This window comes from Oxyura jamaicensis, chromosome 2, assembly GCF_011077185.1.
Source record: "Oxyura jamaicensis isolate SHBP4307 breed ruddy duck chromosome 2, BPBGC_Ojam_1.0, whole genome shotgun sequence".
Lineage (NCBI taxonomy): Eukaryota > Metazoa > Chordata > Aves > Anseriformes > Anatidae > Oxyura > Oxyura jamaicensis.
This window is the reverse complement of record NC_048894.1, coordinates 74,548,225-74,554,884: the sequence shown is the minus strand read 5'-3', so window position 1 is coordinate 74,554,884 and position 6,660 is coordinate 74,548,225.

The following is a 6,660-nucleotide window of genomic DNA, read 5'->3' as shown; positions in this document are numbered from 1 at the left end:
CACCTTGACCTTGCAACTTAGGTAACTTTTTTGTTACCTAAGGCCAATCTGAATTATCTATGAATGTATTTCCTTTTTATGTCTGTATTGACAGAGTCCCCAAAGGCACACCCTTTTACAAGGCTTATCACTATATCATCCTGTAAGATGCAGGTTTAGCATCATGGTAAACAGTTTATTCTTTCTTCTGAATGAATATATTTTAGATACTTAAAATATCTTGTACAGTCTTTGGAAATTACTGGTTTCTCTCTCTTATTGCACGTACCCTAGCGCTTTATATTGTAATCATCCATACTGATAGTCATAGGACAAGGTTACATTAATTATTTCTAAGCCCCTTAATTGCCATTGGGAAAAAAGATGTAGAAATAAAATTGCTGCTGTTATGGAAAGATATATTACTGGTTACAAAAATGAACTAAAGTGATTAAATACAAACCTAATAGTAAAAAATAAGCCAGGAAAGAAAACCTCTGTTTTAGCTGGGTTTATATAAATTAAACCCAAAGACAAATGTATTTAAATAGAGCTCTTTTGAGAAAGAATATTCTATTACAAATTATTACACTCAAAATTATGCTCAGAGCAAAAAGCATTAAATCTTATGCATGAAACTAAGATTTTATTATTAGCCTAACCAAAATGTAGCATAAGTTATCATTTGTTCTGTTAACAAATACAGGTTTATTTATGTGAGAAAGATCTCAATAATTTTTTCAGACAGGATGAAAAGCTATGGATGTGAAGCTATTTTATTGACGATTGTAATAGCGGGTGTCCTGCAAGCAGGAGCACACAGTAAAAGTATATCATAACCTTATATTCCCTATTACCCAACACTGGATTCCTTCCATTTCTTCATTGGCTGAGTACTACAGGTTCACAAACTACTCAATGCTTATTACTGTACTATATATGTACAATTTCGTTTGACCAACCATTAATTTCTCCTTTTCCTGTTTTTTTCCTTCTCTTATGACTAGAGGGCCTGTGATTTTTTGTTTTTACTGTTTTTGCACTGCTCATCCTGTTTTTCTTAGCTATCCTCCTTATTTTGGGACAGTGGGACCTTATCCACCCTTATCTGCTTAACATACTCCCCACTGCTGTGCCACTGTCATGCTTGCACAGTCACTTTTGAATATGCAAGGTTAGTGGAATTTTCCAGTGCAAAAACACATTCTACTGCAAAAACACAACTTAGTTTCTCACAATTTCCCCCTCTTCTTTTCTTACTCCTATTGTTGTTTTTGCACCTCTTCACATCCCCCATTCTTGAGTTTTTCTGACATTAGGGCGCAATATTTTCCTTTCGATGTCATGGGGCATGACAAATACACAATGCCATCGTTATTATAATACCAACAACTAGTTGCTTGAGCCAATTCCATTCAGGTAACCAAGAAGTGTCATCTTGAGCCACTTTAGGTAGGATCTTTCTTTTCTTTTTTTTTTTTCCAAATATTTTTTAGATCAGTCTCAATTTGTCCTGTCTGATCTACATATATAGAGCAACTAGCGTTAATACAGTGCACACTCCTCCTTGTGAGGCTAGTAATAGATCTAATACCATTCGATTCTGGAGTATTATTTTTGACAAACTTGTTACCTCCTCTTGTAGTGCCTGGACTGTATCCAGAGTGTTATTTTCTAGTACTTCAATTTTAGCTGAGATATTTACAATAGCTTTTTTTTAATTTACTCACCCCTAACCAAGGTAAAAACCATCTTGCAAAACTGTAAAATGCCCTGTTTTTTTACTACAGGGTTATCTGGAGCCCTCTTTATTCTATGTGGGGTCTCAAGGGGGCTTTGGCTCTGTGGGTCTTCAATAAAAGTTCCATTTTGAATTATTGCCTCCAGGGTGCAAGTTCACTTCCATCATAGGGGCAACACCGTTCTGGTTTTATTGCCACGTAGCTAATACAACCTCTCTCCATTCAGGACAGGCCATCGGGTTACAGGATTCCCATGTTGTATCTGGTGTGCATTATATATATTAGCATTCCCGTAGCCACCATATTTGGTACAGTATGGATAATTCCCTACTTCATGGATAATATTACCACACCCACGGTCAGTACTATTGCCCCCTGAGTTTTATATCAGTGTTGTTTAAAAGGCACCTTTGATAACATGTTATATTGTAGCCAGGATTATGTGTACGGAGCTCAACTTCAAAGTCTATTCCCTCCTGGGACTAAGTATGATCCATGATTTGTAGAAATCTAGAGAATCCAGACACAGTTGCTGTGGATAACAGAATAGCAATCAGAGACAAGGCCTTTTCAGTGTTTCTAGGCATCTGGAAGCAAATCCAACAATTATTTTGAGATAGAACTTGAGAGAAGTTCTGGATTAATTGAAAATGCTGATTTTCCCCCCATCCTATCACTAATCCATTGAGAACAGATATTTCTAAGATAAGCTTAAAATGCATCATCTCTCTCTATACATGCCCCTATAATAATTTTAAAATAATTGATAAAAACAATAAAAATCACAAACTAATAAGGATTCTTCTGGTGGGGATTAAATAATCCAAATAATATCTCATATGGTGATAATCCCACATCTTTTCTTGATGCTGTTGGAGTTTGTAGAAGCACTAAATGTAAACATTTTGTCCAGGGGAGTCAAGTCTCCAGAACTAAATTAATAGTTTTATTATTATTATTATTATTATTATCTGCTTCATTCACTCTACTCTTCGAGAAGAGGAAGAATGCCAAGGAGCATGAAATTCCCTTTCAATTCCTAGAGTCCACATTAGCCCTTGCAATATTTGTGATATTAAGTGACTTCCTTGGTGTGAGTCAATATTTTCAATAATTCCATACCTGGGAATTATTTGTTCTAGAATTACCTTAGCTACTGAGTTAGCAGTAGCAGATACTGAAGGGAAAGTTTCCACCCACCCTGACAAATGATCGACCAAAACTAACAAGTATTTAAATCTATCTACTATAAGGAGTTCTGTAAAATCTACCTGTACATTTTGGAAGGGTTGAATTCCTGGTTCTCGTCCCGCTTTGGGCTGACTGCGGATAATTTTCCTATTTATCTTTTGTCATTGTCCTGGTTTCAGTTAGGACAGTTATTTTTCCTCCTAGTAGCTGGTAGGGTGCTATGTTTTGGATTAGGATGAGAAGAGTGCTGATAACATGCTGATGTTTTAATTGCTGCAGAGCAGTGCTTACACTAAGCCAAGGACTTTTCAGCTTCTTGCTCTGTCCTGCCAGCGGGCAGGCTGGGGGTGCAGCAAGAGCTGGGAGGGGACAGACCCAAGACAGCTGACCCAAACTGGCCAAAGGGGTATTCCATACCATCTGACGCCATGCTGAACAATATATAGGGGTGGCTAGCCGGGGTGGGGGGCTGGCTGCTCGGGGTTGCGCTGGGCATCAGTCAGCGGGTGGTGAGCAATTGCATTGTGCATCACTTGTTTGTACATATTATTATTACTATTATTATTATTATTTTCTATCTTAATAAACTGTCTTTATCTCAACTCACAGGCTTCACTTTCCCATTTCTCTCCCCCATCCCAGAGAGGGAGGGGGGAGGGTGAGCGAACGGCTGTGTGGTGTTTAGCTGCCAGCCGGGTTAAACCACAACAGACATGCTACACAACTCCTGCATACTTGTTTAAAGAGTATATATTCCTACACATACATATTTCCATAGCACATCATCACACATTGCTTAAATTTCCCAACGACTCCCTTGATGTAAAACAGTTGCCCAAATAAATTCAGTGACCCTGTAAACCCATGAGGAAAAACTGTCCAGCTGTATTGTTGCTTCCGCCCCATTTCAGGGTCTTTCCAGTCAAGGGTGAATATATCATAGTCTCGGGATCTGAGAGCACTCTGTTAATACAACCATTATTCCAGTCTAACAATTTACTATTTGAATGCCCAATTTCATCATCAAATCCCTTCATCCCTTCTCAACAAGTTAGTCCCTGCCTCAGGTACATACAATAATTGCCCAGTGATCATTGTAACCCTAGTCTCAGCTAGGTGTCCCCAAAAAATAGCACTGTTATTCCAGTCCTGTGGGAAAGGAATTCGCAGGTGGCTTTGCGTTGTTTCCCACGTCCTTGTATTAGAGATAATGAGGAAACAAGCTAGAGACAAGCGCATGGAGAAGCTAGACCAATTATAAGTTGTTATCAGCGCATGCTGTAGTTAGTTGCTTATATATACTCTGTGAGAACCTGCAATAAAGGAGGACGATTATACTCGCATCGAGGTTGCATCGTTACTCGGGTCCGTTTCCCTTTCCAACAACACAGTCCCTTCAGCCCAACCCTTCCCCGCCCCCCCCCACCCCCCCCATTCAATATTTCTTTAGTTAATTTAAGCCCTTATACTTTATGGGCCAGCAATGACCTAGCTGCCCTAGTGTATTCAGTTCACATAGCAAGGTTCTGGTAGCGGGGGGGAGCCTGCAGTGGTAACCTCTGTGAGAAGAATCCAGAAGCTGCCCTGTGGCAGATAAGTGACAGTTTCAGCTGGCTTCAAAGGGGCCCAATGCTGCCCAGAGCCGAGCCATGAGCAACACAGTTTATACCTCTCTGACAGCACATCCAAGAAAATGAGAAAACAAAAACAAACAATAAAAAAACCTGCTGTCCAACACCAGGTGGGAGAGTGATGAGTGAGAAACCTCCCTGCAGACACCAAGGTCAGTGAAGAAGGTGGGGGAGTAGGCACTCCAGCTGCTGGAGCCAAAGCCACCCACAACCCATGGAGAGGACCCTGGTGGAGCAGATTGTCTCCCAGGCAGCCCATGGTGTACCACGGCAGAGCCGATCTCCACACTGTGGCCCATGGACAGGAGGCCATGCAGGACCAAGTGATGAGTGGGGGAACCCCCCAGCTCCTGCTGCACCCCAGCCTCCTCTCTGGCAGGGCAGCACAAGAAGCTGACAAGTCCTTGGCTCTAGGTATGCACTGCTCTGCCACAACTAAACCATTGAGGTGATATCAGCATTAATCTCAGACAAAATCCAAAACAGAGCACCACACCAGCCACTGTGAAGAAAATTACCAATATCCCAGCCAAAACCAGGACAAGATGCCACTTCTTCAGGAGGGTTGGCAGATGGCACAGCAGGGCTGCCACAATCAGAAGGGAATACCAGCCCGCATGCAGGCCCTAAAGTGCCAAATATGAGAGGAGAGCATTTTATCAGGTGGTGGTGGTGGTGGTTTTCTTGTTTCCTTGTTTATTGCCCCATCTTGGGAAGAGCTCCTCATGAAGCATTTCAGAGGAACCCCAGCACTGAATTCCAGGACTCCTTCCTGGCAGACCTGAAGCCTTTTGCTTCTCCAGAGGAACTGCTGCCCTTCTCACTTCTTTTCTCAGTCTGCTGCTATGCTTTGGGCACTGCTACAGAGGCTCTGGCTGCAACTTCAAGCACCCACTGTTTGGACTTCTCATCCCCAGCATCACCTCCCAGTATCCCCCCTCCCCAAGCCCATGGTGGTCCTCTGAGGGACTCCTCCTGGGACACCAGGACAGCAGCCAGGTCCCCTTCTCCCCTCTCCCTTAGGGCTCCATGAAGAAGAGATGCCACTTCTTCAAGTGGCATGGGGGATGGGAAAGAAGAGCTCACACAAGCCTCAACAATTATCAAAAGAACTATTTATTTACACAGTGTCTTACAGGCAAGCCTGCAAGACATTGAGTCTGGTGGTTCTGCCCAAGTTAGTGGTGGGTGCAAAGGCTACTCCGTGTGTAGGGAGCTGTGCGTGCACTCCTGCAATGCTCTTGCTGGGCTCTGATGGTGGACACAAAAGACATCCCAGGGTAGCTCCATGGTTGTTCTCTCAGCAGTGGATCCACTTCCATGGGTTCTTCCGCATCTCATGGTGGATCTACCTCCATGGGTTCTTGCTCACCTTGTGGTGGATCAACGCCAATGGGCTCCTCCCTGTTGGCTGGCAGATGGACGTGCCTGTGTCCCTGGCAGGACAATTGGTGGGCCGTGGTCCCACACCATTCTTTGGCCAAACGATACGCCGGGGCCTCACATTGGTCGCTGCTGGCTTCAGAGCTGCACTCTGCATTCTGCTGGTCACGGGGACGCTGGCCATCGCCGTCTTGCCAGAATAGCCACTCATCATCCTGGTCTGCTTTGTTTGATTCTGGGACCTTGCACTGCTCCCTGATGGCTTCACAGCCGCCCCCTGTGTTCCACTGTTGACATGAACGCTGGCCATTGGTCTTGTGAGAAAGCTGATCTTCCTCCTCCTATTCCTCTTTTTCTTCCGATGAAGCAGCCTTCTCCTTGGGCCTGAGAACAACACCAGTCTCCTCATTGCCTCACTCAATTATGAGCAGCCACCTGTCTTCCTGCTCTGGCTCCTCTTGCTTCCAAGCATCCTTTGTGCTTGAAAGCCTCAAAGCCTGGCAAATGGTGGGCCGTCTGCGAGGCTCCTGTTTTTATAGGGCCCAGAAGGAAGGTGGGGTGGTGGTGACTGCTGTGACATAAGCAGGCCGCTGTGATGGCCATTGTGACTGTGGCCCATACCTGTAGCCAAACATGGCCGTATTGCCACGGGAAGGACCTTCATCCTGAGGGCATCCCCCCTTCAGGCCCCGAGGACCTTGGGGGCCCTGCAACAGTCTCCCTCTGTTGCACTG